General features: G+C 40.8%; 1 protein-coding gene across 1 annotated transcript in view; it reads right to left on the bottom strand.

The window, feature by feature from the left end:
* The window catches only part of CDH4 (cadherin 4), a 1,112,924-nt gene that overhangs the window by 368,892 nt on the left and 721,013 nt on the right, over window positions 1-23,019 (bottom strand). The window lies entirely within an intron of this gene.

A 23,019-nucleotide genomic window follows, 5' to 3' on the forward strand; every position in this document is an offset into this window, starting at 1 on the left:
CAGCTTAAAATGGCTGATAACAGACAACAATAGACTGCGTTCACCTGCATTGTATTTGGAGGCAAGATATGTAAAGTTTAACACATTGAATGAGATTCCGACTTTGTGAGTGCTGTCATTCCTCCTTTTTTCTTTTGGATGTAAAGTTTAGCAATCTTGAAGAAAAGTTAGAAAAATCGGCACTTCTGATGGTAAAATAAGAAATCTTTATTTTGGCTACATTAACATACGACAGAAAAAACTGACGCGTTTCTGGTGCTACGTACTCCCTTAGCTGTAGTTTTTCTAAAAGTATGGGAATACTTTTTTAAAGTATCCAAAATAAAGATTTATTATTTTGCCATCAGAAGTGCCGATTTTTCTCACTTTCCTTCGGCACCCAAGGTATAAGGCCGATCCAAGCATCAATGCTATTGAAATGTGGTAAGCTCGTAATCTATTCTTTTTCTGTAAAGTTTAGTCACCTTCGCGTCCCTGATATGGAAATCTTACAGCATTAAATAGAAATGAGCCATATTATGTTACTTCATTTATGCACAATGTTGAAAGTCTCAGCTCTGACAGTCGTCGTCCTCTAAATACATCACTACAGCGGAAAACACTCAGGCACACAAATATTTCATAGTCCTAAAAAGTTTTTCAACACTTTCAACATTTTCACTGAAGCCCAACAGAGAAATGTGTAAGCGCCCCTCAAGAAAATGAATCCAGAAATAGATTTTATCCATATTTGTTAGACTTTACTGATGGCTTAAATAAATTAAAAAAAGTAGAAGACATTGAAATCCTTCTGTCAGTGTGAGGAAGAAGCTGCTAGGAAAGCAGATGCACTGGGGGCTGAAAAAACCCAGACATTCAGAAATCCCAGCAGGGGTTTGGACTGTCAGAGGATCCAGTAATAGTCTGTAAATCTGCAGGAGGAATTTGCATCATTATTAAAAGCTGTGAGATCGGGACAAAGAAGTGAATGGAATAGAGAGACAGAAACTCTTCTAAGTAAGCATCTGGGCGTTGGTTGTAAGATATACATCAAGGGCAGGAGAGCGCTGTGGGATGTCTCCAATCATAGCCACACAAACAGGAGAAGTTGCCTCTGGTGCCAGCAAACAGGGGTAGGACACACTGGGGCAGACATACCGGATGTAAATGGAATGTTGTCCCCGTGCCAGTTTATCCTATAAACACAAATGTTTTGGGATATTTAGGTGGAAATATTAAGATTTAGGGCAACTCATTTAATTTTTATTGTCACATGCAATGTAGTTGCCGTAGAGTTCAACGCAATCCATGTGCGACTGTGCAACTATTTCAAGTTGCACTGATATCCTTGGTCATGCAACTTGCTGCAAGTTGCTGTGAAACAACACGTCGCAGTGTAGCCCTAAATCTTCATTTTTTTTTAGCAACTATGACTAATAAGATCTCCACCTAATTTCTCAAGTTCTAACCTCCTGGCTCAACAAGTAGAGAATGTTTTGGGTATCAGTTGTTTCATGGTCTAGTTTTGGCAATCACAAGTTGAAACTGATGAAACAGGGTGCCAAAACTCTTGGTGACTAGCAGTGGTCCACCATGTAACTTACATTGGAGTAGAACACTTTTGCTTCTTGATTGAGCAGTCAAAAGCTTGTAATGTGGCACTGGTAGTAGGCACAATTCGGCAGTATTATCTGGAGATCTAGTGGTAGAATATTTTTGGGCATTATATATAGATGCTACGTTCATAGGAGCTCTCCAAACATTTTTTGCCCTACAATAAGAATTCAGATATTCACAGTGCTTTCCTGAATGCATGGACTGCCATAGGACCAAAATAGGGCACGGCAGATCATCATGGCATCAGCATTGTCAGCAACAACAATTTTATTTAGGTTGTCTAAGTACTCATTCAAACATCAGTGATTTTTTTTCAAATGCAAAAAAAAGTTACAGTATTTTGGATCAGATTTTCATTTGCGTTTCTTCTGTGTGTTTAGTTGGAGTTTCATCATTTTGTTTGCACACCAGAATTTTCTCCTAGCAAACATGAAAATCCTCCAGTACACGGATGACATCAGAGTGCTGTCTAAATTTTTCATGGACCCATAGGCTTCCAATGGTGAATTTGACTTTGGATCCAGATAAAATCAGACTCATATCTGTGTTATGTTGCGAACTGCAAAAATAAACACGTGTGAACAGCCCCTAAGACTATAATAAGTACAAGTATTATTTGAATGAGCCCTTACATAGAAGCTGGTCATGTCATTGCCATGAGAAATTGAAGGTGGAGGGAGACTACAGGATGCTTCCAGGTGCTGGTTTCCAATTAAGCAAGAAAAGCGGTGTTGTCATGATGATCATTCTTCATTGATCTATAATAGAAGGCGAGCTTCAAGAATGAAGCTTAATATAAGAAGCCTAAAAGACTTGAAGAATGTCAACATATAGACCCTGCATGTTAGAAGACCATGTTAAAAGCATGCATGTATGTTTTATATAGTAAGTGCTGAATATGAATAATTCATACCATAAATGGCCACAGTAGAAATGCAGATTAAATATATATGGACCAGGTCATCAGGCATTCACCATAGTGACTTCTATAGTTACAGTATGTAGAGGAACAGAACAATATGTCATTCAAAAACTCAGAAGTCTTTAGCTTACAACATTCAGATTTTTATGGTCAGTGTAGCTTATGAATTTTTTAAAGGTATTTCCATCTTGGACATTTCTGGTAAATCCATTGGAGACAATTTCCTACCTAATTTGTGGCCATCGTCACAACTCTCTCCAATTTGTTCTATGAGAGTTACAGAAACAGCCATCTAAGCATGCTCATATGTTTCACACCTCCCATAGAAGTGAATAGGTAGAGGTCCAAGACGCCTGGTCATCTCTACATTCTCCATTCACATGGCTCTCACAAGGCAAGAGTCTGGGGACACTCATTGCTTAGCGAGGTGTGGTTCCATGATATAGGACCTGCATCTATCAGGCAGGTATGGCCTACCTTGTAGACACTACTTCCAACTCTTATGTCGGGGGTACCCCTTTAGTAAACCAACCTTATGTAATATAGTAACATATTAAGGGATAATCCAGTAATACCTGAGGTAATGAGTCACTGGGAATTGACTGATGAATTGGCTGCAAGGCAGCACTGATTGCTTGAGTCATTGCTTGAGTCATTGTCTAGTCAGTGGGTGACTACTCTGGTGTCTACATTCCCGTGGAGACCAGAACCGTCATCTTCTACTCAATATCTGGCGTTCTAGTTGTAAGTAATTATAATTCTGCTATTAATATTGTAAGAAAATGGCCACACAAGTTGTCAGCAGTGAGAACATGTAGATCTAATGGAGGAGAACTTATCTCCTTGCTGGAGGTTTTCTTTGAGGGCAGCATGTGGTCAGGCCCACCTAAGGCATTTTCTTCCACTACCCTGTCCTTGAGAGAATGCCGTCATGGTCCAATCCTCCACAGTGTGTTAATAATTATCATATTCATAAATATGAAATCACAGCTACTTCCACTTAAATCAAATAGTAATGAATATTTTAATATTTATTATTAATTTACCAGTAAAGAATTTATGGTATTTGTAATTTACAAAGTCCTAGTCCGCCACACAAACTCACCTATCTACCTGAATTGGAAGGCAAACCAATGACAGATGAGAGGGTAACATAATAAAACTAAAATCAGGAAATCTTGGTTACTTTTAATATCTTGGGACAGGTGGGCCCAGAAACTAACCCCACTACATTCCTTCCTAGTTATGATCTTAGGCTGGTCCACTCATCCTGTATAATCGTACCCTTCTATAGTCCTCTCTATCCCTCGCTGCTCCACATCTGTAGCCTCTTTGGTGGTTATTAACTGACTAAATATCAGGTAAGATAAACCTCTTCACTAAGAGACCACCAGGGGTGCTAGCATTAACGTTCATTATTGCCCAAGACCATCAGGGATGTTGAAATTAATGCCCTTCACTCTCCAAGACCACCAGCGATGCTTACAATACCCACTTCACTGCACCACAACAACCAGGTTATTGGTATTAATCATTTTGGAGCCATAGATCACAGAGATATTAGGAAACAAAATAATTAGCATGAAGGCCACATTGTTTCCCACACAACTGCTGGCGACTCTTTACCCACAACAAGGTCTACGCCAGTGGTCCCCAACTCCAGGCCTCGAGGGCCGCCAACAGTGCAGGTTTTCAGGATTTCCTTAGTATTGCACAGGGGTTGGAATCATCACCTGTGCAGATGATCACATTACCACCGATGCAATACTAAAGAAATCCTGAAAACCTGCACTGTTGGCGGCCCTCGAGGCCTGGAGTTGGGGACCCCTGGTCTACGCTCTTAGATACATATACCCTTGCGACACATATATCCTTCAACAGTATTACTTACGGCCTACAAGTCAAATAAACGTAAAGAAAAAACTAATACAGACTAGTCATATATTTCATCCAACACATGTGGGGTCTGAAAATTTAGAAATTAAGATATTTCAATACATACATCACTCATATTCGTAGCAATGGTGAAGTAGTTTCAGATTACTGATGCTCTAATGTACCGACAAGAGCGACCAGCTCGTTGTAACAGTCCATTAGTGTAGGAATAATTTCTAAACAAGTAAATTAATGATCCTTTGTGGGCATCTCCAGCACAAACGACATTTTAATACACTACAAATACTTGCTGTTTTTTTCTTCAAATCTATAAGGATTAAGCCTCGTGATTATCTTTGCTACATAAGAATCAAAGTTCTATTATCATCCAAATATAATAATGGAGGCATGAGGATAAGGAATGACAACCATGACACTGTGATGGGACGGCTCCACTACAATATAATTAATTGGAGCTCATCCCTTGGACAGCCGCTTTGAATAGTGACAATCCCATACTAGAAGATCTCAGTTCTAAAAACATTACTTACTCAAATAAAGGCATAATGTAAACTGTCTGGACCCCACTGTATATTGAATAAAAGCATCCCTCACTACCATATGTCATTTATTATGCTAGCATTAGCATTGTTTTAAAGGGGAATTCTTGTAAAACTAAATTGCTTTAGAAGGTTATCTTCTTTCATTCTCTTGCTGTAAGCTTTTATCTTACATAGTATGCAGCTCGTTTCCATGGAACTTCACCAGCCTGGTCAGGTGTGTAAATAAATACATTCCAGGAGAGGAGTTAACTCTTAACATCTCAAACAGCTATCTCCATTGATTTTTATACAGCAGTTACTAGCTCACCTCCCTCACCCAAACCACTCAGCTTCTGACCAAGTTGCTCTTATCAGTCCTGCATAATGACAAACCTAAGAATTGGCAAGTTCCAGAGTAGTTCTCCGAATCACAGCTCTCATTTTTCTGAGAAGGATGACCCCTTTATTGTGAGATGTACAATGCCAAACCGACTAACTTTTGGGACAGCCATTTTGTGAGCAGAACATCAGTAGAACTGTAAAACCAATTAATGTGTATGGAATGTTTGGCAGGGGATAAAAGTATAGAGCCTGTTGAATTTGAACATGTCTGATCCCATGTTCTTAAAGGAGATGTGCCAGAGACTAAAAAAAATTGCATGCACTGCCAAGAATGGTGTGCATGTGTTTAGAGAGATTTCTTCATATATATGAATGTTGAGCTCAACAAAGAACTCATGTATGTTTTATAGGTGGAGTGGAGAACACCAATGTCAGAAAACTCTAGCACCTTCCCAGCGGTAGAGGAACCCCCATACGCATCAGAAAAAAGGCTGGTCCCACTGAAATTGACAGGTTTTGACTACTTCAACCTACAGAGTATGGGGATCTTTTGGAACTGGAATCCTTGACGAAAGTTAACTCAAAACAAAAAAACACAAAAGACAATTCCAAAAATAGGACAGTGTTTCCTAAAACTCTGTTTACACCCCTTAATTGTACAACCATTGCACCCCACTCCAGATTTTTTAAATTAATAATTAGCATAAGTAAGAGCAGAAAACAAGCAGCGTTAATTACACATTGCACTGTACATAACCAGGCATTTGTCGTGTAAAGATCCAGTCACTACCAAGTATAAACTCACAGCTCCTATTCTAATGAACTCTAATTATACCATACAATGCGTAACTGCCAATTTTGGAAATAATTAGACAAGACTCGTTAGTAGTGTTTATAAAGAGACTCGCTGTCAAAGCGTGACTATTGTAAACAGATTGAAATAAAATGTAAGACAGGCAGAGGCAGACCCTGCCAAGCGAGCACTAGATTGTTTGCTATTGAATACTTCTCTGCTCAGCATGGTGGTAGCTGGTAGAAAATATCTTCCACGGGGCCTTTTTATCATTTTATCTTCTACCTGTCTTTACATTAATCCACTGTATGTTTGTACTTCTGTATGTGAAGTGTTTTGCTTAATGAATAAATGAGAGGGAACTCCTGGAAACTAGAGGCCTGCAGTTCACGGAAAAAGTCAATATTCATGATTTGAGGTTTTTATTTTTTTTAAGTAAGTAATTTTTCAATTTTGCCTTTTCGCTCTCCCTGGTGGACTAAACGTCAAATCAATTTCAATAGCGTGTGACGTTTGATGAATTTGGTGCAAATTAAAGGACGTTTTATTGTTCTTTTGCAGCTATTTAGGGTAAAACGTTGCATGATTCTTTTGATAAGCGTTAAAATGTGACATTAGCTTCAACTGTGAAAAAAGGAGATTTTCTACTCCACAAGGGAACTAGAGTACCATTGCGAAAAATCAAACTTATATCAAAATAAATAAAGAATGATGAATCTCAGCCATAGTGTCTGAACATTCTGAGATACAGTTAGGTGGGGATTGTATGGGGAAGTTCTTTTTAGGTTGAGAAATCCAAAAATCATCAATGTCCAACCTGCTAACTCTCTTGACATGTCTTTTTAGTACATACTTGTATTCCCCTTGACCCTGCAACATTTTTTCTTAGAAGTTTATGTTAGGGTGCTCCTACATTATTTCTCCTGTAAATTATAAATTAGAATTTGTTCACACGCCGTGTTACCATATGTGATAGCCAGCAGGTAGTCATTATGATTGAAGATTTTCTAAAAGCCCCTATACACCTTAGAATAAAATTGTCTGAACCTGCCGATATCAGTCGACTTTAGTCTATGGGGGTCTTCCAACTCTCCCCCGATAGATGACGTAGGGGACAGAAGCATCCAGCCTGTTGGGTTTCTAAGGGCCGATTCTTTTGTTTTCTCTTGAGTAAAGGTACCTTCACACATAACGATATTGTTAACGATATCGTTGCATTTTGTGACGTAGCAAAGATATCGTTAATGAAATCGTTATGTGTGACAGCGACCAACGATCAGGCCCCTGCTGGGAGATCGTTGGTCGCTGAACAAAGTCCAGAACTTTATTTCGTCGCTGGATCTCCCGTGGACATCGCTGGATCGGCGTGTGTGAGACCGATCCAGCGATGTCTTCACTGGTAACCAGGGTAAACATCGGGTAACTAAGCGCAGGGCCGCGCTTAGTAACCCGATGTTTACCCTGGTTACCATCCTAAAAGTAAAAAAAACAAACAGTACATACTTACCTTCCGCTGTCTGTCCTCCAGCGCTGTGCTCTGCACTCCTCCTGTACTGGCTGTGAGCGTCGGTCAGCCGGAAAGCAGAGCGGTGACGTCACCGCTCTGCTTTCCGGCCGCTGTGCTCACACAGACAGTACAGGAGGAGTGCAGAGAAGCAGAGCGCCGGGGACAGACAGCGTTAGGTAAGTATGTACTGTTTGTTTTTTTACTTTTAGGATGGTAACCAGGGTAAACATCGGGTTACTAAGCGCGGCCCTGCGCTTAGTTACCCGATGTTTACCCTAGTTACCGGCATCGTTGGTCGCTGGAGAGCGGTCTGTGTGACAGCTCTCCAGCGACCAAACAGCGACGCTGCAGCGATCCGGATCGTTGTCGGTATCGCTGCAGCGTCGCTTAATATGAAGGGGCCTTAAGCCACTGTCAGAGGAGTCTGGCACAGGCTCTCACACACACAACATAGGAACACTAAAGTCAAGCTGAGCTGAGCATTCCGGAGAAATGGAGAGTCGGGAGAGTAACTTGTGGCCGAACAGCTACCGTATGTAATTTTTATGAGTGACTTAAAGCAGTTGTCCACAACCTGGATCACCGCTTTTTAAAATAAATACTTCCAGTTGTAAAATTAAAAATTATACACCGCTCCTACACTAGCACCATTCCAGCAATGTTGGCGCTAGGTCTCCTTGGACTTGCGTCACATTGTTATGCCTTGTGATCCCTGCAGCCAATCAGTGACCACTAATAGGTGAACTCTCACTACTTCTACTTGCCTGAGGTTCATCGGAGGGAAGTGTGCAGCTACCCAATAGCATCTGCTGATTGGCTGCCGGTCATGTGGCATAGCAATCTTCTTTAAATGCATAGACACCGTACACACCATACAGATAAGGGACATTTTAATGCCCAGTTGCAAATTTATTTTTATATTTCCTGGCGGAATGATAGAAGAACGGCACAACACAGATTTCTGAGAAAATATTTTTCTGAATTGTTATTTTATGGGGGAAATTATTTACTCCGCCGTACATGTCAGGAGGCTTCCAATTGTCAGAAGCTAGCTAGATTTTTTCTCTCTCATTCAACTCCAAGAACACAAATCTGAAGCATACAAATATTTTGGATCGATTTTTGCAGTCAAAATGTAAGTTTTATATTTTATAGGCATAAACCTATATAGTGTACAGAGTATGTAATGAGAATTAGCCTTGTGTGCATTACACAGTATAACAGCCGGGCCTCATCTGTGCTGGGCATCTGATTACAATGAAAAAAAAAGTGCCGATAAAGTTCCTCACAAATAGAGCGGAAGGAATATGCTCTATGAACCCTATTCCCAGCGTCGGGTGCGCACACCAGCAGCTCGTCCTTTTGCTCATGACTGCTGCTTTACAGACTGTGACTGACAGTAGCTTGTTTAACCTTTGCAAACTGAATTAGCCCAGTGTTCACATTACAAAGAGAGAGGTTGATGATAAATCTGATCGGCTGTGGGCCCCTGAGGAGCAGTAGAGTCGGCTGCTGCTGCACTGGGTTTGCTTGGCAGTCTATGGGGATCAATACATATGATGTGGAAAACCTGAGAAAATAACATACACTACCCATGTATATTGCAGGCTGCAATCAATGTAGTAATCCGCTAGCACATATCATCAGACACTGTTCCAAAATATATATTAGTCGTAGTATCACAAAAGTTATAACGTGTAAAACACCATAGACACCGTCTAACACTAACATTAGTAATTTTGGAAGAGATCTGTATAGTCTAAAAAGTCTAAAAAGATTCTGGAACACAACAATGCCTCCACCAAAACTGCCCCAAATAGGACAAGACCCTCCCAGATAAGTTTCCCTTACTTGAGGATACTGCACATCGGTGCATTATATGGACAAGCTGTGTAATGCTTTATTTCACCTGCAGAGGCACTACAGGAAAATAAAACACCTGAGATTCCAGCATCAACTGCTTTGGAATAAGCTTTTACTCAAGCAAACCCACTAATAAAATGCGTTATTGAAGCTAGACAACCCATTTAAGGGGAGTTTGTCAACACATTGGAAGTCTTGTGAACAAACCATGTTTTCTTTTTAGTATTTAATCCATATATTTGGCCAACAATCTTATTTTAAGCCCCCATCACCCACTGTTCTTGCAATGTTTGGCTATACATGTTGGTTGACGTTGGAAGTCAGCAGAGGTTACATGGCCGCTTCGTTTCATGGCTTCATGGTTTGGAGGTCACAGGTTAGAAACTACTTCAAAAATGTTTTTTTTGCCTAAAAATTGTATGAATTTCTAATAAGTAAAATAGCAAAATTATTTCAGGGTATAATCTAGATTTTCCATGTTATCTGGTTTAAGACAAGAAAAACTATAAAAGAATAGGAAAAAGAATAGGTAGAAAAGTAGAACTTATTTTTTTTGCAGCTAGTAATGAATCCTCCATTTCCCTGAATAGCCTGAGGAAGTTGGTGAGATACTGCTGAAAACTCGCAACCAACGTCCTTCATTACTCTAATAAACGTATCACTGCAGCACAGCCGACGAATGCTACTATTAACAAATTGTATTTTACATAGAGAGAGGGTTATATCTGAAATAATTATGTTACCGCCATCGGCATAGCCATATCCCTCCCTATCCCACAGGACCCCTTCCTCATCATAAATGCAGATCATCATGGGTTCTAGATAATGAAACGTGCCCAAAATACAACAACTACTAACTATTCTAAACTTGTATCCTCCCTATAAATCCATAGATGATGGTCCCTATGGCGGAAACAGACCTATATTGAATCATTGCCTTTCTTGCTGTAGACTATTAATTCACCTTTGACTTCTATTCAGTAGAGTGGATTGAAACAACATAACCTTAAAAAAATATACAGGTAATTTCTGGCCATTTCATGAATATTATATGACAAAGCCAAATCTCTGGCTGTGTTAATAGATTTAGGATTATCATGACCATTTGCAAATTGATTTTATCACGTCTAGACGACAGCAGAAAGACTCTTCCTGTGGAGTGGATTTTCTATCTACAGACTGCACTGTACTGGACATTTACAAGGGTTGTATGAGATTAGAAAAACAGGACTATGTTTTTGCAGAAGGGAATGGAAAAATGGAGTAATACATTGCTCCTACCACTACTAAAAATGATGCAGAAAAGAAGCTTGCCACAAGGTGCAAATATTGACCATGTTGCTGTGCTCAAATAAACTCCAAAACTTTGCAAAACAAAAAAACACTATGCTACAACATTGAGCAGAAATGGGAAGAGAGCTCACCACCTAATACAGATAAAGGATAATGTGAACAGAGTCTTTGGTTTTCAAGTAATCAGTCCAACAGAAAATCCATAATGAAACAGCAGGCATCCCTGATGAGTAAAGTGGACAAATCCATGTGGCAAGGTACCTAAATCGATCAAACTGTTTATAGAGTAGATCTGCTTGACTGGAAAGGTATGTACAGTATCTTACTGACTAAAGTAATTAGAACAGCACTTAAAAACAAATGCATGGAGCAGTCTACTTTGTGGCATATGCCAAATGTGGCGCACCCTACAAGTGATGACTTTTTTCCAGGGTTTGTTCTGTGTTCTGTTTATATCACCAGATGCACAACGACCCCTTCAAAATTGAGCCAGAGCATATGTTGGTATAAGTGCAATGCATAGGTGTGCATTCACACTGTGGCCATTTAAGAAACATAACCTAGGAAAAAACCAAAATAAGCAAATACCCTGTAGTACATATATAGCAACAGTACATGTATATAACATAGGCTACTTATTTAACATTGCTTTGATTAATGGTATGTGCACACGTTCAGGTTTTTTCTGCGTTTTTCCCCCGCGTTTTTTTTTGCGATAAAACCGCATTAGAAAATGCATCCATATGCATCCTATCATTTAGAATGCATTCTGCAATTTTTGTGCACATGAAGCGTTTTTTTTTCCACGAAAAAAACGCATCACGGTAAAAAAGCAGCATGTTCATTAATTTTGCGGGTTTTTTTTCGCATTTATCCCGCTATTCTATGCATTTAGAAAAAAATGGACAAAAAACGCATCAAAAACGCATAAAAAATGCGTCAGAAATGTCCGGTTTTTGTCAGGAAATTTCTGCTAGAAAATCCTGACATGTGCACATACCCTTGAAAAAAAAAACATTTCACCACAACAAGGTGTACCCCAATTGGGATGATAACTAACTCTTGTTCACTTCACTATGTGTTAGCAGATGTAAAAATAGATGAAGGCAGAGTAGGACCTGGGTCCCGAATGTTCAGACATCTGTCCCTGGAAAACTAGATAAACACAGTGACATGTGTCATGGTGTCACCTTGTCATGTGACTTTTGTGCTTTTTTTTAAATTAAAGCAATGTTAACTAAGTCCCCTTTGTTATTTACATGTATTATTATTATTTATCTAATTACTACAGGGTATTTGCTGATTTTGTTTTTTATCTTTGGTCCTCTCTAGTGATGAGCGAGTATACTCGTTTTTCGGGTTTTCCTGAGCACGCTCGGGTGACCTCCGAGTATTTTTTAGTGCTCGGAGACTTAGTTTTCATCCCAGCAGCTGAATGATTTACAGCTACTAGCCAGCCTGAGTACATGTGGGAGTTGCCTGGTTCCTAGGGAATCCCCACATGTAATCAAGCAGGCTAGTAGCTCTAAATCAGGTGTGTCAAACTGCATTCCTCGAGGGCTGCAAACAGGTCATGTTTTCAGGATTTCCTTGTACTGCACAGGTGATAATTTAATCACCTACACAAATAATGAGTTGGTGATTAAATTATCACCTGTGCAGTACAAGGAAATCCTGAAAACATGACCTGTTTGCAGCCCTCGAGGAATGCAGTTTGACACCCCTGCTCTAAATCATTCAGTTGCCACGATGAAAACTAAATCTCCGAGCAGTCATAAATACTCGAAGGCCGAGCAACGAGAACACTCACTCATCACTAGTCCTCTCCATACATATCATGTAAAATACTTATTTGCAACCAGGTGATTTACAAACGAATAGAATCCTGCACACAAAGCAGCTTAAATAAATACAAATGATACAAAAATAAATTACAAATGTTGGGATTGGCCCTCAACCAACCCAATATTTATGGCCTATATATACACTAACATAATGAATATATATATATATATATATATATATATATGTATATATATATATATATAGTGAGAAAAAAGTTGGACAGGACCAGGATGGCGTATATGAGTCATCGAGGTGCCTAGCAGGCTCCACCACGTACAATGCTCAGAGATGTTTTGGAATTTGGGTCCGGGTTTCAGGAACAACTGGAAGAGCTGGGCTAGGACTGGTTGTTCCAGTCCTGGTTGCACCAGGAGGTGCAGCTGGTGTAAAAGAACAGGCGAACTGCTCCACAAGGGTCTTTGAGTGAAGGCGGGAAGACCTCTGGTGTTTTGTCTCTGACTAGAAACTGGACCTGCACCTCGTGCCAACAAGTGGACTCTTTAATTTCTATTAATTTTCATTTCACCTTTATGCCAGAGCAAAGGCCTTTTGTTTTCCCATATGTGAAAGTTTATGAAATCTAATAAACTTGCCTGTTTGCACAAAGAAGTTTAGTGCCTATGTGAACCTGGCAACTACCTAAGGCTACGTTCACACTAGCGTTCGGCTAGCGTGCGTCGCGCTAGCGTCGGGCGACGCAGCGGCGACGCACGCGTCATGCGCCCCTATGTTTAACATGGGGGACGCATGCGTTTTTGCTTGTTGCGTTTTCCGACACGTGCGTCTTTTTTGACGCTAGCGTCGGACCAAGAAAACGCAACAAGTTGCATTTTTCTTGCGTCCGATTTTCGTCAAAAACGACGCACGCGTCGAAAAACGCAGCGTTTTTGCATGCGTTTGCACACGTTTTTCGGTGCGTTGTGCGTCGCGTCGCCGACGCAGCGGCGCACAACGCTAGTGTGAACGTAGCCTAAGAGTGAAATCCCCACAGCACACACAATGCATATTACTAGAATATTATGTTTTGCGGGCCACTATTGGGGTGCGTGGCCTCCTCTCGCTACTTTTTGCTGGGTGGTTAAGTCCACTGCACACAAAGACTAACAGTAACCCCAAAAATGTTGCCGATGACCTACACAGATGATGTGGTCACTAACCCAGAAAGTCCATTTCCATTTACCCTATTCTGTTAGAAATAATCTCCAACATGCTATAAATGTCATGTTTTTTTAGCAAATCTGCGTATGTACCGAGTGTGGTACGGTTGTATAAACATAAAGCGCTGTTTTTGGCAGCTCTGGATGCAGGAATATGTTTCCAGGTATTTATTATTACTAGCTAAGCTTTACATTGTGTAAGAGATTTGGGGCTGCTTTGGAATTCAGAATTTTTCAATTTGTGAAAACCACTGAGCACAAACCATTTAGTACCCGTGTCCTTAATCTGAGCCGAAGAGAGGGCCACCTCTGCAATTTACAGATATTACTTAAAGGCTGAACCAAAGAAACAGCATGTGCGGTAGGTGAAAATTAATTGTTAGGTTCCTGACATCTGATCTTTCATTTTCCTCGCCTCTAATTCCCTTTGTTCGAGGTAATAAGAGAACAGTCCATCCCGCTGCTTCTGTTTGATATCGGCATTTAAAAGATTAGTCACAATTACAGATTGCCGCTTTCCTACAAATTTTTTTTTTTTTCAAAAATGGTAAAAATAAAAGCCGACTCTTGATTACAACTCCACAGGTAAAACAATTCAACATCTGGGGAGACGAGTAGATGAAACAAGGATCAGAAGTCTACAGTACACACGTCTACTGCAATTCCCTCTCTCTCTGAACACCGCACAACAAAGACTCCTTGGTATAAATCTGCAATCTGCTCTATTCCGAGGCACAGAAAATGAAATTCCAAATTCTGGGAAAGCAAGGGATCCCTGTAGTATAGTAAGAGGTCTGGTGAAAGCTTCTGTGACCACCACAATTACAACTATCCAGAAAAATGCCCTCAAATGTAAGTTTATTTGTGCTGCAAAGCCACCTACGGATCTTGCAGCAAATTAGTGGCAAAACCAAAGAGAAATCTGTGAGTTTGCAATATGGATTTTGTGGCAAACCTGCCGCATATTTCATCTGATGGACTGAAAGGATGAAAACCGCTGTGAAAATTGACAACATAAATTCATATGCTGTGCATTTATAATTTACACCGCATGTCACTTTCCACTCTGAATCTGTAACATAATGCATATGACGTTCAAACATGAAAATTCTCAGACCTATACTGAATCATAGGGTGCAGAATTACAATAATTAGTGGTGATCACCGACTAAACGGTCTAAAAGTGATTCCCTCCTTCCTGACATATATGACTACAGCAGTTGGTAATTTATTCTTTCCTTGCTCTGGGCTGCAAATAATAAATCAATTACTCAGTAGGGTATCAAAGGAAGGTGTTGTGGAGAACAGCTTCTACAATATATAATTTTGGAATATTCACAGAACCATCACTATTAAGGGGTTGTCCACATTAGAAATCCTCTTTTTTGCTAGAAGCATAGCCTGGAGATAAACTGTAATAGGATGTTGGGCTACTGGGACCCTCAATGATCAGATGTAATTCATGGGGGAACCTGGCAGGAATTGTTCAGTTCCGCCGCAGTTCAACTAGACGGAATAGGAAGCATTACATGGTGTTCATTAAAGGGAACCTGTCACCCCGAAAATCGCGGGTGAGGTAAGCCCACCGGCATCAGGGGCTTATCTACAGCATTCTGTAATGCTGTAGATAAGCCCCCGATGTTACCTGAAAGAGGAGAAAAAGACGTTAGATTATACTCACCCAGAGGCGGTCCCGCTGCTGGTCAGGTCGGATGGGCATCTCCGGTCCGCTGCGGCGCCTCCCATCTTCATTACAAGACGTCCTCTTCTGATCTTCAGCCACGGCTCCGACGCAGGCGTACTTTGCTCTGCCCTGTTGAGGGCAGACAAAGTACTGCAGTGCGCAGGCGCCGGGCCTCTGACCTTTCCGTGGCTGAAGATCAGAAGAGGACGTCTTGTAATGAAGATGGGAGGCGCCGCAGCGGACCTGAGACACCCATCCGACCGGACCAGCAGCGGGACCGCCCCTGGGTGAGTATAATATAACGTCTTTTTCTCCTCTTTCAGGTAACATCGGGGGCTTATCTACAGCATTACAGAATGCTGTAGATAAGCCCCTGATGCCGGTGGGCTTACCTCACCCGCGTTTTTTGTGGTGACAGGTTCCCTTTAAGGTGGTTCTCCAGGAATATAAAAAAAAATAACTAAAGAATATGTGATTATGAACACACTTCCAAATAGTTTACATTAGCAAATCATCTTTGTTTTCACTGGTAAATTAACAGAGCTTCGAACTGGCCACGATATTATTACACTAACAGAAACCTGTCTTAACCTGTGGTCAAAATAGAATAAATTGTCCTACACACCGTCCAAAGGCGAGGTGCTGGTGAAATGGGCCCTTGGGACCCCGAATCCAAACAAAGAGAATTCGACGCACACTCTATCCGTAAGGTGATGCGAAAAAAGTAATTTATTTATGTAGTCACATACAATATTCGTAGAGAAGAGAAGAAAAAACGTGTTTCAGCGACTATATTCAATTGACGTTTTGACCTATTTCCGGTCTTTCTCAATTTGCCGCATTATGGTAGGAAATGAGAGCCGACACAATAACGCACACTATCTAAGGAGGCAGAGGGCGGGAGCGCTGCCCAGGACACCTACTTCCTATATTCACAAGGACCACGCAGGCATTTCCTACTATAAGGCGGCATATTGAGAAAGGCCAAAGATCTGTCGAAACGTCAATTGAATATAGTCGCTCAAACACGTTTTTTATTCTCTGCTCTATGAATAGTGTATGTGACTACATAAATTACTTTTTATGCATCACCTTACGGAAAGAGTGTGAGGCGAATTCTCTTTGTTTTAACCTGTGGTCACACGGCTGTTGAATCTCTCACGTGAGAGACTCAAGACGATTATGCTAATGTCACTTAGATCAAACTCTTAAATAAATAAATAAATCTCAAGGCACGATGCACAAAATAAATATATAAGGATGAAATAGTATATCCACCAATGTGCACCAATGTAAAATATAATGTACCGATCGGGAAACCACATAGAAACACGAAGAAAAACCGAGACAAAAGTCCAAAATAAGGTGTAAATAACAATATTTATTAAAATATAACGTGGAACGGTGGGGAAGAATCCCATAAAAAGTACACCACCAGGGACATATAGATAGCACAAAAAATAATAAATTAATTAACTATACAACCACAGTGTAAAAATTGGCAAAAATATATATAGCAGTGTCAGTAAGCCATATAGAGGTGTAAAAAGCAGATATAATAATACGATGTTGTAAAGTGCATGTGCAGACTAATATTAATGGGTGGCTGAAGGAGACCAAGTAAAGTGCTGGCAGCAATATTAGTACTAGTACAAGCTGCTGGCGCTAAATAAGCTAAATTAAGACATGATGGACAGAGTGACCAGTTAGGTATAAGGCACCAAGCTAGCACAACCAAAACTAAATAGAGTACAAATACTAAAGGTCAAAACCAGCCAACAGATATTACCTGCTATATGGAGTGTAGAACCCTGGGATGTGCCGAACCCCGACGCGCGTTTCGGCGTCTGCCTTCATCAGGGGGTGGCTACATCCAAGGGGAACTGAGTATTTATGGGGAGAGCAGCCAATGAGAGGGGGAGCGGGTGTGGAGCGATGCGCGCTGACATAGGAGGTCACTGGGAGGCGCCGACCCACAAACCCATGCGACCCCGGCGCCGCGATCAGCTGACGCGACGCAGGGGAACATGGAGAAGGGGGCGGAGCCACCCAGAATGCAATGCCGGCGTGCGTTCCACCCGGCCCACTATCATTGGATAGATAGGACCATGTGGTACAGCAGGTCCTGGAAGGGAAACCCTAAATTCAGACGGAATACTGAAACTAATATGAAAAGGTGAAGTCATGTGACGGCAGGTCCTGACAGGGGAAAAAATAACAAACACGGAGTGCTCGGGAAAAAATAACCATAATACCTGTGGTCACACGGCTGTTGAATCTCTCACGTGAGAGACTCAAGACGATTATGCTAATGTCACTTAGATCAAACTCTGTCAGAGTTCAATTCGAGTGTCATCTTAGCGTGATCCGATTCTCTTGCATAAGAGTCGTATCATAGGTGGGGAGAAGACCAAGAACCTAATTTCTCCATTTTCTCCTTTCTCTGTAAAGATGTTTCACATGCACTCATAGCCTTGTATGGGTGCGCGTGATCTGTTTATCAGATGCACTGGCAGCATGTTGCAATTGTTCTCTCATTCCGAATCAGCATGAGAAAAAAAAGTGAATTGTCCCATAGTAGAACATTGGTCTGAGTGCTATCAGATAACATCGGATGGCAGGGGTTATACAGTTGTGTGAGTGAGCCTTTGGAATGGTAGTATGATAGGTGAATGTAAGCTTATGCAGCATTTCTGTCCCTTCCCTTCATTTTGAGGAGCATGTGTTCCCAGTAGACATTCTGATCTAATACTGGAGATTCCAAGGGTGCATACATAAGAAGAGGCTGTCTTTCTGATCCCATAATCCTGTAGAATGTAAGCCCACAAGGGCAGGGTTCTCTCCCCTATGTACCAGTCTGTCATTGTTAGTTTGCTTACTGTAAGTGATATTTGTATTTTGATGTAGCCCCTTCTCATCTACAGCACCATGGAATTAATGGTGATATATAAATAAATAATAATAATAATCTAATACTGGAGATGCCAATGGTGCTGGGGATAAGGAGAGGCTGCTCAAACTGCTGTCTACCCTGTGTATCTGTTCTAATACTAGAGATACCAGGAGTGCTGAGGTAAGAAGACGCTGCTCACACTGCTGTCCACCATGTCTATCTGATCTAATACTGGAGATATCAGGGGTGCTGAGGTAAGAAGAGACTGCTCACACTGCTGTCCATTCTGTCTATTTTATCTAATACTGCAAATACCAATGGTGCTGAGTTAAGGAGAAGCTGCTCCCACAGCTGTCCAAACTATCTTTTTCATCTGAAAGTGGAAATACCAGTGGTTCTGAAGTAAGAAGATGCTGCTCACACTGCTGTTCACGCTGTACATCTAATCTGATACTGGAGATACCGGTGGTGCTGATGTTAAAAGAGGCAGCTCATACTGCTGTCATTCACGTCTATCTGATCTCATACTAAAGATGCCAAGGGTGCTGAAGTAGGCTCACACTGCTCACACTGGCATTCACCATTGTCTTTTTCAATGCTGAGCAGCTGTTGTGACCTGGAAATAGCTTGACAACATGTGGTATAGGCTATCTCCAGGTCACAGCAGTGGAGCTTCTGACTGCAGATGACTGCAGGCACCTGCCCTAACATTCTAGGACAAAGATTACCATCCTAGACAAAACAAATGTGATTTGATAATTAAATGTATTTAAAAAATAATTTACAATTACATTTTCTCTCGTTATTTATTTGTTTCTCTATTCCTTGAGAACGGATTTAAAATCAGTGGGTTGCAGGCGAAACGCATAGTTATATCTGGTCCCCAAGGAGAGAGATGCTCTAAAACCAGCATATCAAGTGAGAGTCTTAGTTATAGATCTATTGTTTTCCATCCATCATTTTAGTAGTTGACTTTATTATTACTTTTAATTTAGCGCACTACAAGAATATGCAGACTGGTATGGAGATTTTCATCATTTTGCATCAGCCTGTGTCCCAGTGGATCTTACAATCTAATTTAGCAATTACATGTACGCAAACACTAGGATGAATTTATTTAGAAGCCAATTATCAAACCGGAGTTTTCTTAAAATGCAAGCTGACATATGGTAGCACAATTAAAATACAGTGTAACATAATTTAGTATGTCAATGAAGGGTAGCATTTCTTTTCTTAGCCTTACAAATGGTGAATGGGCAAAACTAGATGTTTGCAATCACAATCTTTCTTGTCTATTGATCTATTAAATCTATCTGTATATCTCATGGTTAGATATGAGATAGATAGATAAAGCTACCTACCTACCTACCTATCTATCTACAGTGGGGGAAATAAGTATTTGATCCCTTGCTGATTTTGTAAGTTTACCCACTGACAAAGACATGAACAGTCTATAATTTTAAGGGTAGGTTAATTTTAACATTGAGAGAATATCAAAAATAATATCCAGAAAATCACATTGTATAAATTATAAAAATGTATTTGCATTTTCCAGTGAGAAATAAGTATTTGATCCCCTACCATCCATTAAGAGTTCTGGCTCCTACAGACCAGTTAGATACTCCTAATCAGCTCGTTACCTGCATTAAAGACAAGCTGTCTTACCTTTATACTTACTTTAATAAAAGACTCCTGTCCACAGACTCAATTAATCAGTCAGACTCTAACCTCTACAACATGGGCAAGAACAAAGAGCTTTATAAGGATGTCAGGGACAAGATCATAGACCTGCACAAAGCTGAAATGGGCTACAAAACCATAAGCAAGACGCTGGGCGAGAAGGAGACAACTGTTGGTGCAACAGTAAGAAAATGGAAGAAATGCAAAATGACTGTTAATCAACATCCATCTGGGGCACCATGTAAAATCTCACCTCGTGGGGTATCCTTGATCATGAGGATGGTGAGAGATCTGCCTAAAACTACATGGCGGAACTTGCTAATGATGTCAAGGCAGCAGGGACCACAGTCACCAAGAAAACCATTGGTAACACATTACACCATAAAGGTTTAAAATCCTGCAGTGCCTGCAATGTCCCCCTGCTCAAGATGGCACATGTGCAGGCCCATCTGAAGTTTGCCAATAAACACCTGGATGATTCTTTGAGTGATTGGGTGAAGGTGCGGTGGTCAGATGAGACAAAAATTGAGGTCTTTGGCATTAACTCAGCCTGTTTGGAGGAAGAGAAATGCTGCCTATGACCCAAAGAACACCGTCCCCACTGTCAAGCATGAAAGTGGAAACATTGTGTTTTGGGGGTGTTTCCCTGATAAGGACACAGGACTACTTCACTGCATCAATAGGAGAATGGATGGAGCCATGCACCGTAAAATCCTGAGTGACAACCTCCTTCCATCTGCCAGGACATTAAAAATGGGTCGTGGCTGGGTCTTCCAGCAAGACAATGACCCAAAACATACAGCCAAGGCAACAAAGGAGTGGCTCAAAAAGAAGCACATTAAGGTCATGGAGTGGCCTAGCCAGTCTCCAGACCTTAATCCCATAGAAAACATATGGAGGGAGTTGAAGCTCCGAGTTGCCGAGTGACAGCCTCAAAATCTTAATGATTTAGAGATGATCTGCAAAGAGGAGTGGACCAAAATTCCTCCTGACATGTGCGCAAACCTCATCATCAACTACAAAAACGTCTGACTGCTGTGCTTGCTAACAAGGGTTTTGCCATCAAGTATTAAGTCTTGTTTGCCAGAGGAATCAAATACTTATTTCTCACTGCAAAATGCAAATACATTTATATACAGTGGGGCAAAAAAGTATTTAGTCAGTCAGCAATAGTGCAAGTTCCACCACTTAAAAAGATGAGAGGCGTCTATAATTTACATCATAGGTAGACCTCAACTATGGGAGACAAACTGAGAAAAAAAAATCCAGAAAATCACATTGTCTGTTTTTTTAACATTTTATTTGCATATTATGGTGGAAAATAAGTATTTGGTCAGAAACAAAATTTCATCTCAATACTTTGTAATATATCCTTTGTTGGCAATGACAGAGGTGAAACGTTTTCTGTAAGTCTTCACAAGGTTGCCACACACTGTTGTTGGTATGTTGGCCCATTCCTCCATGCAGATCTCCTCTAGAGCAGTGATGTTTTTGGCTTTTCACTTGGCAACACGGACTTTCAACTCCCTCCAAAGGTTTTCTATATGGTTGAGATATGGAGACTGGCTAGGCCACTCCAGGACCTTGAAATGCTTCTTACGAAGCCACTCCTTCGTTGCCCTGGCGGTGTGCTTTGGATCATTGTCATGTTGAAAGACCCAGCCACGTTTCATCTTCAATGCCCTTGCTGATGGAAGGAGGTTTGCACTCAAAATCTCACGATACATGGCCCCATTCATTCTTTCATGTACCCGGATCAGTTGTCCTGGCCCCTTTGCAGAGAAACAGCCCCAAAGCATGATGTTTCCACCACCATGCTTTACAGTAGGTATGGTGTTTGACGGATGCAACTCAGTATTCTTTTTCCACCAAACACGACAAGTTGTGTTTCTACCAAACAGTTCCAGTTTGGTTTCATCAGACCATAGGACATTCTCCCAAAACTCCTCTGGATCATCCAAATGCTCTCTAGCAAACTTCAGACGGGCCCGGACATGTACTGGCTTAAGCAGTGGGACACGTCTGGCACTGCAGGATCTGAGTCCATGGTGGCGTAGTGTGTTACTTATGGTAGGCCTTGTTACATTGGTCCCAGCTCTCTGCAGTTCATTCACTAGGTCGCCCCGCGTGGTTCTGGGATTTTTGCTCACCGTTCTTGTGATCATTCTGACCCCACGGGGTGGGATTTTGCGTGGAGCCCCCGATCGAGGGAGATTATCAGTGGTCTTGTATGTCTTCCATGTTCTAATTATTGCTCCCACTGTTGATTTCTTCACTCCAAGCTGGTTGGCTATTGCAGATTCAGTCTTCCCAGCCTGGTGCAGGGCTACAATTTTGTTTCTGGTGTCCTTTGACAGCTCTTTGGTCTTCACCATAGTGGAGTTTGGAGTCAGACTGTTTGAGGGTGTGCACAGGTGTCTTTTTATACTGATAACAAGTTTAAACAGGTGCCATTACTACAGGTAATGAGTGGAGGAAAGAGGAGACTCTTAAAGAAGAAGTTACAGGTCTGTGAGAGCCAGAAATCTTGATTGTTTGTTTCTGACCAAATACTTATTTTCCACCATAATATGCAAATAAAATGTTAAAAAAACAGACAATGTGATTTTCTGGATTTTTTTTTCTCAGTTTGTCTCCCATAGTTGAGGTCTACCTATGATGTAAATTACAGACGCCTCTCATCTTTTTAAGTGGTGGAACTTGCACTATTGCTGACTGACTAAATACTTTTTTGCCCCACTGTAATTTATACAATGTGATTTTCTGGATTTTATTTTGATATTCTATATCTCAATGTTAAAATTAACCTACCCTTAAAATTATAGACTGTTCATGTTTTTGTCAGTGGGCAAACGTACAAAATCAGCAAGGGATCAAATACTTATTTCCTTCTATCTATCTATCTATCTATCTATCTATCTATCTATCTCTCATTTCTCTCTTTCATATCTATCCAACTATCTATGTGGCTATGTGTCTATCCATTCATATCTCTCAGATTAATCTATCCATCTCTAAATAAAAGAA

This window comes from Ranitomeya imitator, chromosome 2 (genome assembly GCF_032444005.1).
Source record: "Ranitomeya imitator isolate aRanImi1 chromosome 2, aRanImi1.pri, whole genome shotgun sequence".
NCBI classification, from domain to species: Eukaryota; Metazoa; Chordata; class Amphibia; order Anura; family Dendrobatidae; genus Ranitomeya; species Ranitomeya imitator.